The sequence below is a fragment of the Hyperolius riggenbachi genome, chromosome 6 (assembly GCF_040937935.1).
Source record: "Hyperolius riggenbachi isolate aHypRig1 chromosome 6, aHypRig1.pri, whole genome shotgun sequence".
NCBI lineage: Eukaryota > Metazoa > Chordata > Amphibia > Anura > Hyperoliidae > Hyperolius > Hyperolius riggenbachi.
Window position 1 is genome coordinate 262,705,012 of NC_090651.1, and position 24,889 is coordinate 262,729,900.

Consider the following 24,889-nt stretch of genomic DNA (forward strand, 5'->3'; position numbering starts at 1 on the left):
CGGGTAAGTTCAACTAATTTTCCCCCTGACCCCCCTACAGTATCCCTTTAAGGGTAGTCAAGAACAAGTTGGAGTGGTTCAAGTGTCCATGTAAGTTGGTGAGTACACTTCTTTTAAGACATCTGCTGTAAAGGTATATCTGTCAACAGGGCACTGTCTACCTGTGTCATGGTGATATTTGTGTCCATGTGATCTTCCTTTGCACTGAAAACAGCACCTTTGTTATGTATAAGATCTGAATAATGTATATTTTATGATAAATACCTCACTGTAAACACCCTAGAGAAATATTGAAATGAAATGTACTGTATATAATAACAGCTTATTCATTGCAGTAAAGAGCTTGCTAACTCTCTGGGTGGCATCACTTCATTATGTATGCTAAAGCTGAGCCATGCTATGTAATACCATGGCTCTGACATAGTCTGAAAATGCAGGATTGAAAAGACAAAGGAGACATCAGACCTTCTTGTTAATCCTAGTGGAAAAATCCAGAAGCCTTCCCATAAATGACTGTTATCAGTAAGCATGTTTTAATACTGGACCACTTAAAAGTCATCAGAGAAGCTGCCGAGCATGTAAGACCTGGGAAACTACCTTCTTGCTGTGTGCAGGCAAGTGATCCAAGTGAAGCATGGATAAGCTGGAAGGAAAAAAGAATTATTTGTATTCTTCGAAGTTTCAGAATTCCATTTCAGAATAGCAAGAAACCTTGCGAACAGGTAAATTTGTCTCAATTGTGATATCTGTCGTTTTGAGCATATGGGACTATAAATAACTATAAAGTTAAAATTAGGGTTTGTAAAACCTATTTTGTAAGTCTAGAAACATTGACATAGTATAGCACAGCATTGCTTTGCTAAAGCAAATCTGACGTTTATAAAAGAATCAAGGCAATCATAAGTCTAGGCAGCTAGGGGTCACTGTTACCCTCAAAATATAACACCCCTCTCTGCTATAAATATAACTATCATCAACCCGTACCAACCTTCTAATGCTGTACAGAAAATCCAGCTCTTGCGTGACAATGGGGCAATCACTAGACAAAATTGCATTCAAATTGTTGGAGGAAGGCAGGAGGCAAAGCCCCAGCGGGCATTTGGTAAAATGGGCGTCACATAGACCACAATGTTAACAGCAGCTATATGCCCCATGTGACTCTCCCTTGTCTTCAAGAGTCCCTTGCTTGATGGGTGTGTTTTTTTGGGCTGGAGGAGTCGGGAGTTGAACCCGGGTCTCCTGTGTCGTAGTCTGAGCCCTTGACCATTGCACTATTTTACCACTGTGGGGAAATGAATCTTTTTTTGTGTGTTCTCTATGCCTCTTCTGCTGATATGCAGGGGTGCCTGTATGTCCCAATAGACACTTCCTTATTGTGTGTAGAGAGGAAGTGTATGTTCCAATATTCCCTTTTTTTTTTCCCTCCCTTGCTCTGCTTCCTGTGCAGACTAGAGTAATCAAGCTGCCTATTGATCTTCAAAAGTCTAGGTGTTTTTTGTTTGTAATCTTGTTTTTACTATTGATATCATTATATTTTTTTACACCATTATTTGCTATTAATATGCTATTTACATATTGTTCTGTTTTTCACTTTATTTACACATTTGGGTGACTCTTTCCTACTTTGATTAGTGATGCCCTTCTGAGGAAGTTTTCTTTCACCCCACCCTCTTTTCCCAGACTAAAAGCTATAAATTTGGTGCCTGCCGCCTGTTCGCCTTTTCTCCCCTGATGACGCAAGACTGCAAAACCGGTCGGGAAGGTAACAGGCGGCACCATTGTCTATTGATCTTCGATTGACCATTACATGCACGCTAATCTTCTGGGGTTCCCTGTTTATGGGCCCCGTATGTGAGTTATCGTTTTTATGTCTACTGCCTTTTAAAGAAATTTTATCTAAATAAACGGGTTACGCTTAGATATTGCCGTTTTTGTTTTCCTATATAAATTCCTGAAACTTTACCTCCATACGGATGTCCACTGGATCTTCACGACGTCTGATGTTCCCTGGACGTTATCTGTGACATGAGCCATTTCACAACCTTATAATGTGGGTTGTTGGGAGCTGGTAAGCCTTTTCTAGTTTTGATGTTTGGCGGATACCTACCTCTGAGCATTTGATATTTTGTGGTGAAGAATTTACCATTCCGTACATACAATGACTTTCTAAACCTGCGCTGACCTTTGATGTATAGAGTGCTTACTGTCCAGCTTGGAAGTCGCTGATGCCTTATAAATAGAGTTTATAAGCAGCACGGATATTGGCAGAGGAACTGTTTATCAGTGGAAGGAAGCACTATGGGGTTGGCAGGGTGTGTGTGAGTGTGTGTTGTTAGAACCTGCTTCTATATCACCTTGCTTCGACACCAGTAACTTCTTACAGTTACGTCTCACAGACTGTGAGATCACTTGACTCTCCACACAGCAAGCAGGAGATAGACTTTCTCAGGCTTCTTCAATGTTTACGTTATTTATTCAAGTAACAGAAATACAGATAGATACAGTTTATCATCTCCTGGCAAAGCAGACTTCCATGTTGCGTTACAGCTGCGTGAGTACCTTCCTGCTGAAGGTACCCAGGTCTTCTTGTATCTACTCTATGTTACATCTAGACTACCTATGTACAGCATACATTATATCAGATTGCAGAAAGGAAGAACATACTTAGAGGTCCCAGTCAGCCTTGCGAGCTATTGCGAAAGTAAAGAGCAGAATGAGCTCCCATAGCTCCCTCAGCCTTTAATACTGACTAGGAAAGAGTTAAATATGACATCATCTTCGCCACCCCCTAGATCAGACTATTGGTGGACCCACTCGTGGTGTCATCATACACACCTACTTGATTAATAATCAATGAGGCTTCTGACCTATATGCAGGAATGTGGATATTTACATAACATGGCTGATGTTTATTGTTCTAGTGGCGGTACATGCGCAGGTCAGGGAGACCTGCGGCCTTGTACTAGAACAGCTTCTTGGTATGTTCTAGTTCTGCTGACAGAACTGCAGATTTTCTCTCTCAGAGAAAATCCCCTTAAAGGGCCGATCTGCACTCCAAGCCTTTTTGACTAACTCAGTCCAAATAACTGAGGCCTACTTAAATTATAACATGTGTGTGTGTGTGTGTGTGTGTGTGTGCGTGCGTGCGTGTCGGGGGAGGTAAGTTAGTGTTAGAAGTTGGTAGAGAGACAGTTAGTAATAGAAGAGGATTAGGTGATTTGCTGTTAGTAAAATTCCCTTCAAATTTAAAATATCACTAAAAATTACCAATGTCTGTTACTGGGATTAATGACTTGCCAATAGTAGAATATCACTTTTTCCCAAAATTCTATCAGAGGCTTTCCCCAGAATCCAAATTACTGCTCCACCCTTTTTACTAGTTGTATGCGGATGAGGACCAGGGGTGCAGCTAAGGTTTTTGTGGCCCCAAGCGGACTGCAGGAAGTGGCCCTATCCCATGGCTAAAAATGAGCGTGGCTATTCCGCAGAAAGTGCTCCTGCAATCACCTGCGCTGAATGGAATAGCAGGGCTACGAGAATATGGCATCCGAAGCCCTGTACTGGAGACACAAATAGTCTCCAGTACAGGGCTTCGGACTGCCGGAAGACTAAGCAGGCTAGAGCGGGGCTGAGGGCTAAGAACTGGCGCGGCGTCTATTAGACCCCGCGGCCAGCCCAGTGCGGATTACAGTGTGACGTCACGATGACGTCACTGAGCCTCCGAGGCCCCTAAAAAACATGAGGCCCCAAGCGGCTGCGTGGCCTGCTTGGTGCCTGGTGGCTCCCCTGATAAGGACTGTACATATGCCACCTGGGAATTGTTTAAAGTATCACTACAGTTCAGAATGACAGGGCTGGCAGGACAATTTAGTTAGGGTTAGTAACACCAGCAATATCACTCTTATTTTAAGTGTTCAATGTTGCTTTAAAACTTATAGTGCACCATTTCAGGACAATGAGCAGAGGCTTTTATTCTTTTATGTTACAGTGATACCAAACATAGAAATTTCCCACCACACTCACAGTTTTCAGTAACTCTTTAGTGTTGAAAATGTCACCACCTCACTCAGTACAAGATTTAAAACGGATCCGAGATGAAAAAGTAACTAGAACAAGTAATTTGTCTATATATCTTATCTAAAGGTTAGATAGTTTACACAGCAAATCTAGCTTCAAACAGCCTCAAAAGTGTATGATTATTTATTGCTGTGATACAATGAGGGTAGCCATGTTCTGTTTGTCACACTACACTGAGGCAAGCTGATGGCATCTCCAGCCCTCAGCCTGTGGAAATTTCACCCCCCCTCTTCCTCCCCTCCCCTCTGCCTCTGAAATCTCTGGCTAGTAACCACCTCCTCCTCCTGCCCAGACTGAGCTCCCATAAGCCCTTGCTACCTGGGACTGAGTGCCAAGGCTCTCTGAAAAGCTGTGGGCGAGGCTTGTTTAGTTTATAGGGAATTAGAGTATTAAAACAAAACAAAAAAAAGTATTTGGCTTGAGGAGGAATGCCCTATAAACGATATAAAAGGAACACAATTATGCAATGAGGAAAAGTTTATCTCGGATCTACTTTAAGAAACTCTTTAGTGACGGAGATTTCACCACCCCACGCCCTACAAGATTTCAGGAACTTTTTAATTGTTCTTTCCAATTATGTGGTGTAACTACAATTCATGGGGCTCTCCACCAAAACTTTGATTGCCCCCCCCCCCCATGTTCACACCCCTTTCCTTGCCACACCTTGGTGGCTTTCACAGCCTTGGGGCCCATCTCATGAGGGTCATAGTGTGGCCATCATGATCTTTACACCCATAACAAGTGTAGCCACAAAAACTACCTGATCTGAAGTATAGTTCCCTGTATTGGAGGAAAGGAAGGATAGTAGTTGCCTTCTCCCTCCCCCCTTCCAAACTCTGGGATGCCCTGAATTAACAGGGGCTGCTCCCCTTTAGTCACACCACTGTTCAAGCTAGGAGATTACTTTTAGGTGGATCTTAACAAGTCAAACATTTCTATATTCATTTTATCATCTGAAAGCTTACTGCAAAGTTTACTACTGTATGTGCTAATGATATTGAATCATGAGATTGGCATGTAGCTAAAGCTATGTGAAAAAAAATGGAAAATCAGTAATGACTTTTACGCATCAAGCTCATTATTTCACATTAGCACACTGTATCACACTACATTAACTGATTTTACTTTCCAAGTCTTTTGTGGTCTTTATCTTTATCTTACATTTGCAAAAGGTTTAATACAATACTAGATACATACATAAACTCTTCCACAGAATAGTGGGCCTGCAAGAGATTAGAACTAGTCCATAATATTGTTCTCTCTTACCAATGATGTATGTTTGAAATGGCTGTGACATTAGTGTGGGAGATCGTTTAATGCAGACAGTAGATTGTAGAGGGAAGGGCATTGTAAAACTTGAGTAGAAATCCAATAGCTGAGCTTGTCTTGATGGGTCCTAAATCTGAACAATGAGGAGTGTGAAGACAAGTTGAGGAGCATTCTGCTCATTAGTCCATCAAGAGTTTGTGCAGTCCTTTACACAGTATATTAGTACATAGCTGTGGATGTTTGAAACAAAAGCAGGGAATGCTACCAGCTAATACACACTTCATTTTGTACTCTAGAGAATTTGTGTTTTCTCACTTCCCTGCATGTCTGATAGCCATTAGCCACATTGAGATGTGACAAGAGGTGTTTGTGTACTGCACCGCCTATTGTCTGGCTGGCTGACTGGAGGTAAGCACACATTCATAATATGTGCTTAAAGAGGAGCTGTCAGCCGTACTATCTCAGAAAACAAACAAACATATATGTAAATAGATAAATACTTGTTCTACTTACATAACATACATATTGCACTGTCCACATTTTGATTTTAGTGATTTTTCTATAGTAAAAAAAGAGAAAATCCTTCTTAGGATTTTCCATTTTGACTGTGTATCATTGCCCACCCTCCTCCCAGTCTTCAGACACGCCCTCCAAGCTCTGCAGTAGTAAGTGCATTGTCTCAGAATGAGGAATATTGGCCAATCAGAGAGGAACAGATAACAGGAGGGAAAAAGGCTTCAGCGAATCAGCCTGCATTAGTTTTGTGCATTAGTGGGAAATAAAGAAGAAAAAAATAAAACCCAGCATGCCCTGCAACTTCCTTTGTGCAGCGGATGTACCAAATAAGAGCCAGGGAAACTGGGGAATGATATTTTATGGAGAAGAAAAGTAAGAGTGATTTTTAACTTTTGGATTGCCTGGTTCATTACTTGTTTTTTTTTTTTTTATGTAATTTTTATTCGGAGTAGAAAAGATGGTACAAAGTCTTAGCATGTCAAAGGTTCCCTCACAGGGGATAAATTGCTTACATTAGATACAGCAGAGAACATGGTGATCTTAGAAACACGTTGCTAATACATGGACCTTTTGCATAGAGAGCAAGTTATTTTTAGGCAAAGTCTCCTGTATATGTCTCTTTAATATAGTATTATATACGGCCCCATTGCTCCTGATCTATCCTGTTCTTATACTCAATTGCTTCTGTTGGTGATGAAGTACCACTCAACTGACTCCATTATAAAATATTTCTAATCTATAACATTCTAAATCTATGAACTTTACAACAGAACCATAGAATCCAATTCCCCTGGCATTTTACTTTGTTTTGGTTTTTAGTAACAGACATTGTGTTATATTAGATTTATTGTTGCGTTAAGGTTAGGTATTCCTGAGATTCCTTGAAGTCTAGCCATACCGCCCATTTAGTGTAATGTTTTCGGTATTGGTCTCTGCTGGTCATAACGGTGTCCTCTATAGCCTCCGTCTCATTTACTTTCGCAATCCATTCCCTTACCGAGGGTGGGTTAGCTGCTTTCCATTTGATTGGGATTAGGCCTTTTGCCGCGTTAAGTAGGTGTGGTAGAACAGTTTTCTTATAGTTTTTGGAGCTGTTAAGATGTAGGAGTGCTTGCCATGGGGAGTCCTCCACCTTCCAAGCAGTCACCCTTCTACTGATGTCTAATACCTGCGTCCAAAAGCCCTTTAACTTGGGGCAAGCCCAAAATATATGTAGCATGGTCCCTTTTTCCCCACATTCTCTCCAGCATCTGTCAGAGCTTGAGGAGGAGATCTGAGCCAGCCTGGCAGGGGTCCTATACCATCGCGATAATATCTTATAATTAGTTTCTTGCATTTTTGTATTAATTGTTGTAGTATGTGCATTACTCAGGATTAGTTCTTTATCTCCAGCTGCCAAAGGGGTTTCTATCTCTCTCTCCCAAGCTCTGAGGTATGGTAAAGTGAAGTAGTCCTCTCTGTCCCTAAGAAGTTTATACAGGAATGAGATTGCGTGTTCCTTTTTTTGGGTGCAGATGAATAAGGCAACCCAATCACCTGCTTGGGCTTCGTCGTCTAGAGAGATCTTGAGTGTTCTACACCATGCTTTAATTTGTGCTAAACGCCATATGTCTAGCGGGAATTTGCCTCTTTCAGCCCTTAATTCAAATATTGTTTTGAGTCTATCTCTTTTCCAGATATGACCCAGGCATAATAGTTGATCTCCCTTCCAGGTTCCAAAAAATCCTCTTTCCATACCGGGGGGAATAATGGAAATCCTTCTAGTGGGGAGAGTAATGAGATTGGGGGGAACCATTTATAGTGTTTGTTAGAGAGGTCCCCTATTTTTAGTGCATGAAATACCCATGGCGGGCATAAGTTAGAGAATCCTCTAGATTCTTTAGGTACCCACTGGGCTTTAGCCAGATCCCTTCCTGCCAGGGTTTTCTCTAATATCACCCACCCTTTGGAGGTCAGCCCATGGGTCCAGTCGAGTAATCTGTTAAGTGCCATAGCTCTATAATAGGTCTTGGGGTCAGGTAGGCCCAGACCTCCATTAATCTTTGACCTGATTAATATAGAGTATGCTAGTCGGGGCGGTCTCCTTCTCCAGACAAATTGAGTGAATAGGGATCTGAGCTTATTGAAAAATGTTTTTGGCAGGTATATCGGGATAGTCCCTAGAAGGAAGAGGACTCTTGGCATCACATTCATCTTCAAGATGTTTATGCGGCCAAACCAAGTAAATTGGTCCCTATCCCACTTCTGAATATCTTTTGATAGTATGTCTAATAGCGGCTGGAAGTTTAAGTTATATAATTCTTTGAGGTCAGAGGGAAGATAAATCCCCAGATATTTCAGTGCTTTGTCTCGGTAAGGGAATGGAAAATTGCTCTGCAATTTAGCTAGCTCTTGGGGGTCTATGTTTACACCTATGAATTCTGATTTGGAGAGGTTTATCTTTAAGTTTGCAAGATCTCCATAGCGTCTAAATTCACCCAGTAGGTTAGGTAGGGTAATATGAGGGTTGCTTATGTAAAAAAGAACATCATCGGCGAATGTAGAGAGTTTATATTCCCTCTCGCCCACTATTGCCCCCTTAATGTCTGGGTTTTCCCTTATGCTTCTAAGCATAGGTTCCAGAGAGAGTGCAAACAGCAGTGGTGATAACGGGCAACCCTGCCTGGTGCCATTCTTGATATGAAACGGGTCAGACAGTATCCCATTTACTCTGACTCTTGCTGAAGGGGTAGAATACAGGGATCTTATCCACTTCAGCATATTCAACTGGAGACCGATATGGGTTAGGGTTTCATCCATTAGGGACCAGTTCACCCTATCAAAAGCTTTTTCTGCGTCGGTTGACAGTAGCATCAGGGGTGAACTGGTCCCTTGGGCCCAGTGAATCAGGTTTAGTGCTTTGTTGGTGTTGTCGCGTGCTTCTCTGCCTCTAATGAACCCGGTTTGGTCAAGTCTTATTAGTTGCGACATGTATGTGCTAAGTCTATTCGCAATTGCTTTTGAAAAGAGTTTAATATCTAAATTGATTAGGGAGATGGGTCTGTAGCTTTGGCACCAGGCAGGGTCTTTATCAGGTTTCGGTATCACCACTACGTGTGCGTCTAGCCCTTGTTTGGGAATGAAGTCATCTTCCGCAATATTGTTTAGGAATTTCACCAGGTGAGGGATTAGCAGGTAAGAAAATGATTTATAATATCTCTTAGTAAGCCCGTCTGGGCCAGGGCTTTTTCCATTTGGAAGAGTATTCAGTATGTTCATTATTTCTTCTGTTGTAAACGGGTTGTCTAGCTCCTTACAGCTTTCCTCGTCTAGCTTAGGCATTGAGACCCTCTGGAGATATTCTTTTATTTTTGTGCGCAATCTCTTTTGGCTATTCTCTGAGGTATTGCCTGAGATATTGTATAGGGTGGCGTAATAATCTTTGAAGATTTCTGCTATCTTGTGCGAGTGTAATTCTAGTTGGCCTTGTGGGTCTCTTATTTGGTGGATAAATGTCTTTTCCCTTTTTTTTGCTATGGCCCTTGCCAGTTGTTTCCCACTCTTGTTGTTATACTCGTATGCCTTTGCTATCCATAATCTCTGCTTTCGTTTGGTCCTATCTTCTATTGCTTTGAGTAATTTCTCTCTGGCCTCTTTCACCAGTTTTAACCCCTGTTCTGTGCTGTTCCTCTTGTGTGCCTGTTCCAGAGTATAGAGATTGTCTAAAAGGGATTGAGTCTGTAGCCTTTCCTCTCTCTTTTTTTTAGCCCCTATTTTCATCAGTTCCCCCCTTATAACCGCTTTGTGGCTTTCCCATATTATTCCTGCCGACATTCCCTCTGTAGTATTTTCCCTGAAGTAATTCTTCAAAGTTTTGGACAGAATGTCTAGAGTTTCAGCATCGTCTAGGAGGGTTTCATTGAGTCTCCAATGCCATTGCTTTTTGGGTATTTTACTCAATGTTAGCTCGACCCAGGTTGCTGCGTGGTCTGATAAAGTGAGTGTCTCGATTTTAGCTTTCTGTACCGCCCCTAAGCAGTATTGATCTATATAAATTCTGTCAATTCTAGTGTATATATTGTGTACGTGTGAGAAATAGGAGTAGTCTCTGTCTAGGGGGTGTAGGAATCGCCATCCATCTACTAGATGAGCTGTTTTAAGAAGTTGGGAATACCTGCTAATCGTAGATCTGGGGACTGTAGTTGTAGCGGAAGAGGAGTCCATTTCCGGGTTAGTTATTAAATTGTGGTCCCCTCCTAGAATCAGGCACCCCTCTCTGAAAGAGGAGAGTTTTTTAAGAACTTTTGACAGAAATTGAGGTTGCTTTATATTGGGTGCATATATGTTTACCACAGTATATTTTCTACCTTCATATTCTCCTTTTAGCATAATAAATCTTCCCAGGTCATCTATGATTGAGTCTGTTATTGACAGTGGGCAGTCCCTGCTTACAGCTATAGCCACCCCTCTAGCCCTTCGTATTGGGGAAGAGCCTAAGAACCACCTGTCGAATTGATTGTGAGGAAGATATGGTGGGTGTCCTTGCTTAAAATATGTCTCCTGGAGCATTAAGACCTGTGGACGGAGCTTTCGCATTTCAAACCATAATTTCCCCCTTTTGGTTGGTGACCCTAAACCTCTCACATTATAAGACAATATCTTTAAAGTAGACAACTGCATTTCCTCTGTGACATCCTCGTAGGGTATCTGTCAGGGGGCCTGGATTCTAAACCGTATAACATCAACAAAGTAAAAGTAACCTTAACTATTGAGCTTGTAGCTCTATTTCCCATAGTTATCAGGGAGTCCCTAGTGGGGTAAGTGTGTCTCGCAATGTGAGCGACTAAAGGTGTAAGCCGCTACTACTCCCGGCTCTCATGCTGTTCGGATAATGGGGCGAGAGCGGGCCCGCTTCTGGATAAGCCCGTTGAGCCCAGTCTCACCCCCTCATGTGTGTGGCATATGATCATTAACAGCCCTTTCCACCTCATACCCTATCCTTTATATTAGTAGCATATCTTATCTCACAATACATTTCTTATCCCTTTAGGATTGCATACCTTACATTTTTGTTTTCCCCTTTTAGCATAATAGTGTAAAACTTGTTCCCATAATCTGGACCCGGGGGGGTGTCTGATTAGTGTTCCACAGAGCACCTCCTCCTGGAGCAGAGGCATGTACAAGTTGTAAGATGGAGGACCTGTTGCCCGGTGCTGTATTTGTTGATCAGGTTGTCACATCTTTCAAACCCATTATACTTGAGTTTTCCTTATATCCGGGCTCGGGACAATGGGTGTCTTATGCATGGGGTTAAAGTTTAAGTGGGTGAGCATTTAGATTGTACCTTTTCCCTAGTCCCTTGCTGTCTCTTCAGGGTAGTTCAAGTTTATCAGCACCCATAAGTTTCCTTTGTATATACTGGGTATGTCAGAGGAAGAAGAGGGAGGGATATAAAAGAGAGACGGATTTTTCTTCTTCTTAGATGGCCTGTCTGCGGGGGCGTCTTACTGCGTATTTACAGATCGCCTCTCCGCAGACAAGCCACCCGGTCCCTGCAGATCTCTTTTCAGGGCCTGTCTTCTCTCGGGGTGAGAGGGTTGGTGCTTTTCCTTTTGTTGGAACCCTGCTGCTTCCATCTATCTCTCTGTGGTAGCTGGGTGGGAGGTTGGGTATCTCGCCAGTCTGGAAAGTCAGTGGCCGGAATATCAAGTTTGTCCTGAAATTCCTTTAGGTCGTCCTTTGTGCGCAGGATGGCGGTGCGCCCTTGTACCGTTGCTATAAGAGAGAACAGATGTCCCCATTTGTATATGCCTCCTGCTTTTTTAATTTCAGCTAACAGGGGCTTAACCGCCTTTCTTTGTAACAGAGTGCGCTTCGATATATCAGGGTAGAAGGTTAATTGAGCGCCATCAAAGTCAAGACCCTCTTTGTCCCGCATTTTCGCGAAGATGTTTTCTACATCTGTGAATCTGAGGAGTTTGCAAATAATGTCTCTGGGTTTTTGCGGATCTGGGTTTTTGGCAGCGAGAGCCCGGTGTACTCTCTCAATTTCAATGAGGGTTTGTGCGGGCCTTTGTAGTATTATATTGAATATGTCAGTTATCGTTGGGCGGAGTTCCTCCGTCCCTGTCGCCTCCGGAAGGCCCCTTATGCGAATATTATTGCGACGGGCTCTGTTTTCATAATCATCTAGTTGGGTTTTCATTATGTCCATTTCTTTATCTTGTATCTTTATGTGTTCCTTCATAGTTGCCATGTCTGCGTGTGCTGCCTCCTCTTTTTCTTCCAGTGTTACCACTCTGTGACCGATGCTAGTAATGTCTCTATGTACTTCATCTAACTCTCTGCGGAATGTTTTCTCTATTCTGGTTGCAAAGGAGTCTAGATCATTGAGGGTAGGGAGTCTGTAGATGTAATCTCTGAGGTCTGCATCAGCTAAGTGCGGCCTAGAGCGGGGCGGGGAGGCCTGCGCCTGTAGTGTGCTGCTTCTGCGGCCTGCTGATGATTCACCCACCTCTGAAAGTTGTCCGCGCCTTCGTCCTCTGAGTCCGTTCTATAGAGTCTCCGCTGGCTACCTTGGCTCTTCGAGCGGGACTGTGTCTGTTTTGGAGGCTCATATTCCGGCGAGTCTCTCTCTGACTGTACGCGCTGCGGGCTGTGTTCAGGCGCCATCTTGGACAACATGCGAGACCTCGTTCTCCCGTCTTGGAAGTAATGGTTGTTCCGCTGTTGGCGAGGTACTGAATCCCCTCTCTTGTTGGTCTTCCCCTTCTTAGAGGTCATGTCCACTCTCTGGGGCTGTCTGCAGACTTATCTGTCGCCGCTGAAAAGGTGCTTTGTGAGAGTCCGGGATCAGAGCTCACTCACACACGTCCGCTCTCCATTACGGCAGGCCACGCCCCCGTCCATTACTTGTTTACCAGATAAAAATAAAGAATTGATTTTTTATTTCATTCCTGACAGTTGTTACACTTTAAGCAATACATTCCATAGCAGTCACTTTTAATTCCTCTATGTGATTTTGTGTGTGTGTAACAGTGAAGCAGTAAAAAAGGGCACATGTGCAGGTGGACTAATTGGGTGCTGCCATAGGTACCAATAGAAAATATGAGTATTTAGGTGCTGGATCGGAAATTTTGGGTACCCTGATACAGCACCCACTATATATCGGGTATCAGGTACTCAAATGCTGATATTTTGCAGCACCCAATATTTTACAGGGTTTTTTGGGGGGATGTAATGTGATTATTGCATTGCACCATGCCTAGTGGGGGGATGTTTGCTGCTAGGTAGGTAGTGTGTGTGCGGGGGGGAAGAGGAGTGTTTAGGTGTAGGCATCAGGTAGGTAGTGTGTGAGGGGGGGGGAGTTTAGGTTTAGGCATTAGGCCGGTAGTGTGTGCAGGGGGGGAGTCATTCGTTTTAGACAGGTAGTGTGCGCGGGGGGAGAGGGGTTGTGTTAGGCAGATAGTGTGTGCGGGGGGGGAGTGGCTTGCTTTAGGCAGGTAGTGTGTGCAGGGGGGGGGGAGAGTGGTTTGTTTTAGGCAGGTAGTGTGTGCGGGTTTTTTTTTTAGCCAGGTAGTGTGTGCGGGCAATAGTTTTAGGCACTAGGTTGGTAGAGTGTGTGTGTGTGTGTGTGTGTGTGGGGGGGGGGGGGGGGGAGTGGCTAGTTTTAGGCATTAAGTTTGTGCGGGTGGGAGGTTTAGAGGCTAGGCATTCGGGGAGGGTTTTACGTGAGAGTAGGGTTAGGTTTGGCCATAGAAAAATATTGGTATTTCATATCGATATTTTACACTTTTACAGTAAAATATCGATATTTAATACTGACATTTTGCTATCAGCCTTACTGTGTGCCCAAATTTCCAGGTGCCCTTCATTAACGTATGTGTGCTACATTGCCCATTAAACATTTGCTTTCATGCTCTGCTAGTTTTATCAGTAAAATGTAGCATTCCCAGGTGACACTGGTATTATATATACTCTCATCAGTCTAACTTCATAGCCATCATTCTCCACGTATTAACTCACAGTAACATCTAATAGAGATAAGAAACGCTAATAACTTTTTCTCCACCAACAGGTGGTTAAATGTGTTACTAATACTTTTTCCCATGGAAACAATGAACAACACTGAGTTGCCATTCAGATATTTAGGATATATTATCTGGGATAAATCATATTAATTACGGACCAGGAATCTGATCTGTGATTAGTGGAGTCAAGACGCTTTGAAGAGGCAGGGTAAAGATTCTCACCTTGGGAGATACTGGAAGATTGTTTAACAATGCTGGCTATTTGATCTGTAAGATCCATATGATGCAAGTGTTCAAAACCGGTCGGGATGGAGACAAGCAGCACTTTGGATTTAACATTAGGTGTGTTCTTGGTTTATAAGTCCATTAGAGCACTTTCAGAAGGAATCTTCTTGATTGTGATTAGGGATCCCTAAAAGCGGTTCACTACTGAAAGGCTAAGGGAGTGAGCCCATAGCAGCGTTGTGATCACAGTCCAATCGCACAAAATGTTGCACTGCAGTATTTTTGCAATTTAAACAGAGTGATTGCAACCAAGCAAATGAGAGACAATTTGCAATCACACTGTAATCACGCTCTGCGCGAAGTGCCCATTAAAGCCCATGGGACTTAGCGCGCATAGAACTTTGCGCGCGTAAAACTTTGGGCGCACAAACTTAGCACGCGATCTGATTGAGAAATCCGGTGCTAACCTACTTAGCACCCTGGTTAGCACGTCTAAAGACTTTAGACGTGCTAAGTAGGTTAGCACCGCTTTGTGAATCAAGCCCCTTGTGTCTTCTCCTCTGCTGTCTGACTGTCACTCGGCACTTGCCACGTGTCACTTGCCATGTGTCACGTTGCACTTGCCAAGTGTCACATGGCACTTGCCTGGGAGTTTCAGGGTGATAAAACTCTCGTTCGGCCGCAGGATAGCGGCGTTTTAGGTCTGCCAATGATCCTTAACATAGAAAAGAGGTAAAAACTGATTTTTAAAGAGGCTTCTTTTTAAGCTCTATGCAGGAAGCAGTTGGTGTGCTACATCATGCTAGTTGTGACCATTACAATAAGCTCAGTGCCTTACATAAAAAAAGTCCCAGAGGACCACATTTTAGATCTACGACAGTCAATCATTGACCAGGTTAAAAAAAGCCATTAGCTCGCCATGCTCAAGTGGCGTCCCTACCATTGAGCGCAGGGGGGCGTGGCGCCCCGGGTGTCTGACACCCAAAGGGGTGTCGCCACGACCCCCCATGGTAGGAAAAGAGCAGCGCTAAAAGCAGGGGAGTTGCTAGGGGTTTTTATTCTGGGCACTTTGTGGAACCCTGTGCAATGGTGCCCCCCGAATATATCATTTTTGGAGTGCAGACTGAAGTGCCCCGTGGAGGTTACTGAGCAGTACGCACAGCTCAGTAAGATGAATGTACTGCCTCCTCCTCCTATTGGCTGCCCAGGGACGAATTTGCAGCTGCCCCATTGGTGGAGATGCAGCTTCCTCTCCTCTCCGTCTGTCTCCTCTTGGATGATGTCACGTCTGCCTGGCTGTGCTGCATCTGATTGGATAGTTGCAGGCTGCAGCCAGCACAGGCAGAATAAAAGCAGGAGTCAGTCAGGCAGACCGGGAAGAGGATCATGGTGACAGCTCTTCCCTCAGTCTGCGCACATGCCTGGAATTCTTCTAGGTAAGAGAAGCTCATCTATGTGGTTTCCTCCCCTTCACTAATCACTCTGGAGCTTTGACCTCTCGTTTCTCACTGTTCATTAACTCCTTCACTACTGATTAGGAGTTAGGATGTTTTCTATCTCACTTGTTTGGGTTATCTTTCTTTTGTATGATGGTTTTTCTTTTGCCCTGCACTATCTAGCAGGTTTTTTTTGTTGTTTTTTTTTTTTGCCATTCATGTTTCTACGTGCTCCTATCTCCTTGGTGTGTTTGACTAATCAATACAGCATCACCGCATGTCCGCTAGCAAGGCCATCAACGCCAACCAAGCCTCAGCATCACTGCCAGTCAGTCAAGCATCACCACCAGCGAGGCCAGCCCAGCATTACCACCAGCCAGACCACAGCATCACCACCAACCAGGCCAGCCCAGCATCACCACCAGCCAGGCCTCAGCATCACCGCCAGCCAGGCCTCAGCATCACCGCCAGCCAGGCCACAGCATCACCGCCAGCCAGGCCACAGCATCACCGCCAGCCAGGCCACAGCATCACCGCCAGCCAGGCCACAGCATCACCATCAGCCAGGCCTCATCATTACCAGCCAGGCCACAGCATTACCAGCCAGGCCACAGCATCACCATCAGCCAGGCCACAGCATCAACCCCAGCCAGCATGAATCACCACCAGCCAGGCCACAGAATCACCAGCCAGGCCACAACATCACCAGCCAGGCCACAGCATCACCCCCAGCCAGCCAGCATGCATCATCACCAGCCAGGCCTCAGCATCACCATCAGCCAGGCCACTGGGGACTTCATTGTTTTTTGTTGTTCAGACCCAGTGCCTAAGACATGCTGCCGTTAAGTTCATGTACATTTGGCCCCACCCATTACCATGCCCACATTTACCACATACATGGTCATGTTTTTTTTTTTTTTTGCGTGCACTTTTTTTTAAAGCCTACACTAGTGCCCAGGGGTGCCCCAGATCTTCCAGGATCCTACAACACCCCTGGCTAGAAGGAGGGGTGGGGGACAGCGGCGGGGAGGGGGGACAGAGGGGTAGGGGGAGTCCTATAATAACCAGCACCGGGTGTCAAATTCCCTAGGTACGCCACTGCCATGCTCTACTAATGTTGAGTCTTCTCACACCTCTTTTGCATCATCCACACCTTCTCCATCCCCACCAGTGCCAATCCCACCTTATCGTCCACACCCACCCTTTTCCAACACTCACTACAACCAGGCATACTATTCCCTAGAAAAGGATTATGGCTTCCACACTTAATCATATTCATATATGCCTCAAAGTAGCATGGGACATTACCCCCCTGTCCCCCCATACCAAGTTCCATGTACTTCAAAACAATCAATCCAAAACCCTGTGACGTACACAGATCTTGGCCAGTCAAGGCCTCAACAACACAGTGACACTGCTGCTTCAAACCAGTGGACAGCATGGTGGCATAGCGGTTAGTGCTCTCGCCTTGCATCGCTGGGTCGCTGGTCCGAATCCCAGCCAGGACAACATATGCAAGGAGGTTGTATGTTCTCCCTGTGTCTGTGTGGGCTTCCTCCGGGCACTCCAGTTTTCTCATACATCCCCAAAACATATAGATAAGTTGATTGGCTTCCCCCTAAATTGGCCCTAGACTACAATATATACACTACATGATATAGACATATGACTATGGTTGTGAGCTCCTCCGAGGAACAGTTAGTGACAAGACTATATATATGCTCTGTACAGAGCTGCGGAAGATGTTGGTGCTATGTAAATAATAATAATTCGTTGGAATGATGAGACAAGATGATGTTTAGGTATTACTGCACCATTTTTAGACATCTTCATGGTCAACTGTTGAGAGACGGATGTTGAAGCTGTCATATTGATTACCTTTCAGCAATACCAGTTGCCTGGCTATCCTGCTGATCCTGTACCTCTATAATTTTCAGCAAAAGAACATGAACAAGCATGCACCATATCTGGTTTTATGACACTTGTCATAAGCGACAAGATGTGATTAGAGATGGCCCGCACGGTTCGCACGCAAAATTTATCCGCGCGAACTTTGGTGGTTCGCATTCACGGGAGGGCTCCAGGAGGGAGGCTTATAAAAGGCAGGCAGCATCAGCCTCTTCACTCACTCGTGTGGCTGCAGTAATTAGAGAAGAAGCTGCTGTAGACATAGGGAAAGCTTAGTTAGGCTCTTGTTGGGCTTGTTAGCTTGCTCCTTGCTGATACTTATTGCTAAAAAGCACCCAGCCCTCAACAGCTCTTTTGAGAGCTAATGTTGTTCTTGTGATCTATTTTTGTGTGTGTGTGTGTCCCACAGACACTTGTGTTGCATATACAGCCCTGTTAGTCAGTCACAGCTGGCCCTTGGCCCCTTGGTAATTCCTACTGTGCCACTGCCAGGCCCAGCACATTCAGTGACTACCTGTGTGTGTGACAGCTGCACATTTGTAATACCAATCACTGCATACATACCTGTTCAGTGCACCTACCTACGTGAGCGCACGCAGTGTTATATACCACCAGTCACTGCACCTGTTCACGGTACCTGTGTGTGTTTGACAGCTGCACATTTGTAATACAAATCACTGCATACCTACCTGTTCAGTGCACCTACCTACGTGAGCGCACGCAGTGTTATATACCACCAGTCACTGCACCTGTTCACGGGGCCTGTGTGTGTGTGACAGCTGCACACTTGTAATACCAATCACTTGCATTCCTACCTGTTCAGTGCACCTACCTATGTGAGAGCATGCAGTGTTATATTGTATACCAGTCACTGCATACCTGTTCACTGCACCTGTGTGACTGCATGATGTTTTATTTACCAGTGTGTGCATACCTGTTAACTGCACCTGTGTAACAGCACATTGTTGTACCAGCAGTCACTGCAACCTGTTCACTGCACCTGTGTAAACACACATTTTTGTACCAGCAGTCACTGCAACCTTTTCACTGCACCTGTGTAACCGCACATGTATTAGTCAAGTCAGTGCATACCTTTCACTTCATCCCCCACAATATGGACAAAACAAGAGGCAGAGCCAGAGGCAGGCAACCTGGCAGGTCTGTTCGAGGTCGTGCTGTCAGGATTTCGTGTGGCCCTCGACCAAACTACAGTGTTCAGAAGAAGGCATGTGCCATCAACCCCCAATATTGTCAGGACGTAGTTGACTATTTAACACAGAACACCTCATCTTCCTCAGCTTCCGCACGGAAGAGTGACATATCTTCCTCCTCCTGCTCTGATTCTGGCACCCCACTTAACACTCCATCGGCAGCCATCACCAAAGTGCCACCATCCCAGGGCTCAGTGGTGTGGAAATTGTTTTGTGTGTCTGCCTCAGATGAGAGCAATGCCATCTGTACTCTCTGCCACCAAAAATTGAGCAGTGGAAAGACTAAGACCCATGTAGGGACAACTACCTTACAAAGGCACATGATTACAAAGCACAAACTGCAATGGGATGACCACCTGAGGAAAAGCAGCACACAAAAGCAAAGCCACAGACCGCAGTGTAAAATACCATCACGCAATTATTTCTCAAAAAAGGCGATACCCAAACTGCACCGTGATGTTGAAAGGCAAGTGGTGTCATCTCTGGCACACAGCGTTGGGTCAAGGGTCCATCTGACCATGGATGCCTAGTCTGCAAAGCACGGTCAGGCCTGCCCGAAGACTAAGTCAGTCCCCACACACAGCATCTCTGCCTGCACGCCGTGTGACTGCATGCCCCAAGACTAAGTCGGTCCCTACACAGCATCTCTGCCTGCAGGCCGCTTGACTGCCTTCTCCGCCACCACCAACACGGTCCAGGACTCCAGGTGGATTCCTGAATTGCTATAATAATTTTTCTGGTGCGTGTAAATGCCTGCCTAATTTTTCTGGCTGCACTGCGACTGCAACAACAAAACAAAAGGCATGTACATGTGTCAATTCCCCTTCGTGATCGTTACCTTGCCGCGATGAAGGGGCTTGCATAATCACAATGAAGCAATGACCGCCGGCTATATGAGTGTCTCGAGGGGGGGGGGCACACCCATGATAATAAGGTCGCTGCTTCATTGTGGACAGACCAAATTTGATCAGCTGGACAGTCACTGTTGTTCTGTCATTGAGCTACCTCAGCCCAACGACCATATGGGCTTGAAAACAGCTATCGCCTGCACTCTCCCCATGGTGCGCACCAGTCCAGCACGGTCGTCACTACACAAACAGCTGTTTGCGGTGCGTGACACAGTGAGTTTGGTGTGTCAGTGTGAAGCAGTACACTAATTACACTACCTGATTGATGTATACACATGCAAGATGTTTTAAAGCACTTTAGGCCTCCAATTTAGTATGTAATGGGATTTCTGCTGTGCATCAAATCCAGATTTTTCCCCGGGACTTTTGGCGTGTATCCCACTCCACCATGCAAAAACTCAGGTGTTAGACCCCTTGAAACATCTTTTCCATCACTTTTGTGGCCAGCATAAATGTTTGTAGTTTACAAAGTCCGCCTCCCCATTGAAGTCTATTGCGGTTTGCAAAAGTTTGCACAAACTGAACTTTTGCGGAAGATCGCGTTCGAGGTTTGCGAACCGAAAATCGGAGGTTCGAGCCATCTCTAGATGTGATGCAGTCTTGTTTCTGTTGTTATTCAGACACTTATGCAGATAAAAATACCAGCCCATTGGCCTGGAAACTGGTATAGCTGAAAAGGTTAAATAATATTTCAATCTACACATACCTCTCCCTACAGTTGCCATTTACATTTATGCACGAGATGCTTTGCAGAACATGTGCTGAAAGCCCTACTTCTGCTCAAACTTACACATTTTGAATATATAGTAAAAAGCACTTATGTTTCACTTATAAAAACATATTTACCAAATTCTGTATTATATAGAATTGTGCTGTTGTTTTTGTAAAAATTAAAAATGCTTTAACTACTTAATGCACCAGGTGCAGTATAATCGCCTGGCACACTTCACCTGAAGAACTACGGCCGCCAAAGTTCCATTCCCATCGGTTAGCGGGGACATCAATGAATGGGAACGCAGTTAAACATCTTGTGGCCAAATAGTAAATCTACATCAAAAAGCATTTTATTTAATAAAAACACCTACATTTACATCTAAAATTAACCATTTCCTTCCCACACTCCCCATAGTACTCAAACATTTATATATATATATATATATATATATATATATATATATATAGATATATATATATATATATATATATATATATATATATATATAGTTGCCTTAGGGACTGAACTTTTTTAATAGGTATGTGAAGAGCGTACAAAACTATGATTTTTTTTTAATTTGCAGGCTTATAATTAGTGATGGACACAAACTAAAAAAAAATGCACTTTTATTTCAAAACTAGCCGACCCGCGGCGTAGCATACGCCACATAAGAGGGTAGTGGGCAGGAAGGGGGTATTGGGCACAGTGGCGGGGAGCAGGGTTAGACCCCCCTCAACTGGGTCCCCCATGTGTGCTCTACATTGAGCTTAAGCTCAGCAGGACCCCACCCCTCACCTGGGTCCCCATGTGCACTCCCCCCTTATCTGGGTCCCCATGTGCACTCCCCCCCTTACCTGGGTCCCCATGTGCACTCCCCCCCCCCCTCACCTGGGTCCCCATGTGCACTCCCCCTCCTGCTTAAGCTCAGCAGGAACCCCCCCCCTCACCTGGGTCCCCCATGTGCACTCCCCCTCCTGCTTAAGCTCAGCAGGAACCCCACCCTCACCTGGGTCCCCCATGTGCACTCCCCCTCCTGCTTAAGCTCAGCAGGAACCCCCCCTCTCACCTGGGTCCCCCATGTGCGCTCCCCCTCCAGCTTAAGCACAGTAGCAGCCGCCACTATTAGTAAGAGGCAGCGGGCAGGGATGACTCACCTCTTCCGTGTTTCATCATGCGTTCCACTGTCGTCACTTCCTGCAATGCCGCACACTGTATTGGTGTAATTTGCCTTTTTAAAACAGAAAGAAATCTGCAATAATTCAGCTATAAGTGAACATTTGTGGTTACCCACAATGCACTGCTACTAAATATGCAAATTACCCCTTTTCCCCCTTGGTAAGCCAAGCAAGCAGCCAGCAATGCTGGTGTATAGCAAACACATAGCTTTAAATTTTACACAGTCATATCCAACCCACATGTAGACAGCCTGTTTCAGACTTTTGGTCCTCATCAGTACATGGATAGGATTGATATGGCTGTATGAGATAGGGCTTGGACCAGTACAACAGAGTAACCAAGCAGCTCAGGGTGACCCAAAACACTCGGAATGTATAGGGGGATAAAAGGGATCAAAAAGACCTCCTACTAAAAAATAGCAAAGCTTGGTGTAATTTGCCTTCCTAAAACAGAAGGAAATATGCAATAATTCAGCTATAAGTGAACATTTGTGGTTACCACCAAAGCCACTGCTACTAAATATGCAAATAATTCCTTTTCACTCTTAGTAAGCCAAGCAAGCATCCAGAGCCACTGGTGTTTAGCAAGCCTATAGCTTTAAATTTTACACAGTCATATCAAACCCACATGTGACAGCCTGTTTCAGACGTTTGGTCCTCATCTGTTCATGGCAAGGATTGATATGGCTGTATGAGATAGGGCTTGGACCAGTACAACAGAGTAACAAAGCAGCTCAGGGTGACCCAAACCACTCGGAATGTATAGGGGGATAAAAGGGACCAAAAAGACCTCCTACTAAAAAAAATCAAAGCTTGGTGTAATCTACCTTCTTAAAACAGAAGAAAATCTGCAATAATTCAGCTACAAGTGAACATTTGTGATTACCCACAATGCACCACCACTAAATATGCAAATGATTCCTTTTCACCCTTGGTAAGTCAAGCAAGCCTATAGCTTTAGGTTTTACACAGTCATATCAAACCCACATGTGACAGCCTATTTCAGATGTTTGGTTCTCATCTGTACATGGCAGGGATTGATATGGCTGTATGAGATAGGGCTTGGACCAGTACAACAGAGTAACCAAGCAGCTCAGGGTGACCCAAACTATTAAGAATGTATATAGAGGGATAAAAGGGACCAAAAGCCCTCCTACTAAAAAAAACAAAGCTTGGTGTAATTTTCCTTCTTAAAACAGAAGCAAATCTGCAATAATTCAGCTATAAGTGAACATTTGTGGTTACCCACAATGCACTGCTACTGAATATGCAAATTATCTATCTTTGCCCTTGGTTTGATATGACACTACTTCTTCTTCTTGCTTGGAACAGCCCCTTCTTCTTGCTTGGACCGGCCCAGGGGGCAGGGCACTACTTCTTCTTCTTGCTTGAAGGTTGAGGCACTTACTCTATTATATATATAGATAAAATATTGACGCCATACATTGTACTAGGGAAATATTTTAAACATTGCAATAACTAGGAAAAATGGGCAAATTAAATGTGTGGGTTGTATACACAATAGAATGTTTTATTTTAACACTACAATGGGCGAAAAACTGAAAAATAATGAATTTTTTATTTTTTTTCTTATTATTACAATTAAAATGTGTTAAGAATGAAATAATTTTTAGCATAATGTACTTCTTAAAGAAAGCCTAATTGGTGGTGAAAAAAACCAAGATATAGATCAAGTCGTTGTGATTAGTTGTGATGAAGTTATTGGCGAAAGAATGGGAGGAGCGCTGACAGGTGAAAATTGCTCTGGTCCTAAAGGGGTAAAAACCCTCAGTTGTCAAGTGGTTACCAGTTATAGTCTGAAAGAAGACAATTTGTACACATTTATGTCCTGATAAAGGATAAGCTGATCTAAGATTAGAATTTTGTGGCTATTTGGTTTGAGACTTTGTATCCCTTTACATAAAAATCACACTTTATTTCTGTGGTTGTTGTACAGTTAAACAAAAAAGACAAACTAAAAAAAACAAAAAAAAGTGAACATATTTTTGCTCTTAATAGAATTTTATATACATTTAAAATATAGTTCTATATACCCAAAACACAATTGACGCCAACTCATGACAATTCAAGGACACATGGAGCCAGTCAGCCAATCAGGTATGTAGGCCACTTTAAAAATTCCAGTTTTCCTAACAAAACACAGGGTAAAATAAAAAAAAATAAAAAAAAATATATATATGTATATATATATATATATATATATATATATAGTGAATGAACCAATCAAATTGAAAAGCGCTAGTTACAAATCGCCAATCGCGATGGCTTCAAAAATGCTATACATTTTAATCAAAATCGCCGGAAAACACTCATGAAACCAATTACAAAAAGCTCAGTAAAAATGTTAGCGATTGCGATAGCGCTTTGCGACTTGTAGTGGGTTCCAGGCCTTAGGGCTCAAACCCACTATCAGCCGTTTCTAATTGCTAGCGATTTGCAAAAGTTCTTGCTAATGCAATGCTACGGGGAGATTTTCATATAATGACATGGCTCAAGTGGGATCACACCCATAGCATTACATTAGCAAGAGCTTTTCAAATCACAAAGCGCTCAGAAAAGAGCTCCTAGTGGGTTCCAGGCCTAAGGATTTTTTGACTAATTTTTTTTCTCAATTTCTGTGTGTTGGACGTTTTTGTTAAGTGCTTTTCTATGTGCTTTTGCAGAGCAATTGTGTTTTTTCACTTCCTCATGCAGACAGGAAGTGAACTCTTTGATCCGGAAAAGAATAAATACAATGTATTTCTTCTTAAAAATGCTCACGCACTCGCTGCACAAAGCTATTTTGTGAGCGTTTTTGTATACCTTCCATTGAGGCAGAATCACCTCAAAAATGGCCCAAGCACCACTTTTGTGAGCGGATCAGAAACAAACCGCTAAGATGTGAACTTTCTCATAGAGAATCACAAGCGCTTTCAGGGTGATTTTGAAAATTGCCAGTGCTTAAAAAATTTCAAAAACGCCCCTATTGTGAGCGAGCCCTGAGAGATGGTCAACTAGAAATAAATAATGCAAACAAGCCTCCAAATATTATGCAGCTTGGAAGAGGGACACACAAATGCAACTTCTGCTGACTTTGATTGGCTCAATTTCAAGCTACATACAATTTGCATTACATTTGCATGAAAACTGTAACTATTAGTATCTCATTGACCACTTCCAGTGCTGATGCATGTCTGTAAGGAAGCTTGTAAGGAGGATCATAATTCTATGAGAAACACAATATATTATTGAAAGCTATTTATTTGCTGCGTGATTCCATATTTTATTGCACAGTGCCTGAATTATTCATTAGGTAGGGGATACTGAGCATAATTAGTCTGGATCTGCTGCAATAACATTTATTTCCAACAATAAAATTTACAGCAAGTGAAATAAATGTGGGTTTACGCAGTATCCTACCGCCACAATAATAACGTATT

General features: G+C 43.7%; 1 protein-coding gene across 2 annotated transcripts in view; it reads left to right on the forward strand.

Moving 5' to 3' along the window:
- The first annotated feature begins 368 nt into the window (after positions 1 to 368).
- Positions 369 to 24,889, forward strand: part of LOC137522728 (uncharacterized) — a 44,279-nt gene continuing 19,758 nt past the window's right edge. Inside the window, exon 1 of one of the 2 annotated variants that reach the window (XM_068242788.1) lies at positions 369 to 722. The gene's annotated coding sequence lies outside the window, so the exon portion shown is untranslated. Of the gene's footprint in view, positions 723 to 1,947; positions 2,069 to 24,889 lie in introns of those variants that run through there. The other variant, XM_068242787.1, reaches the window with a different exon arrangement.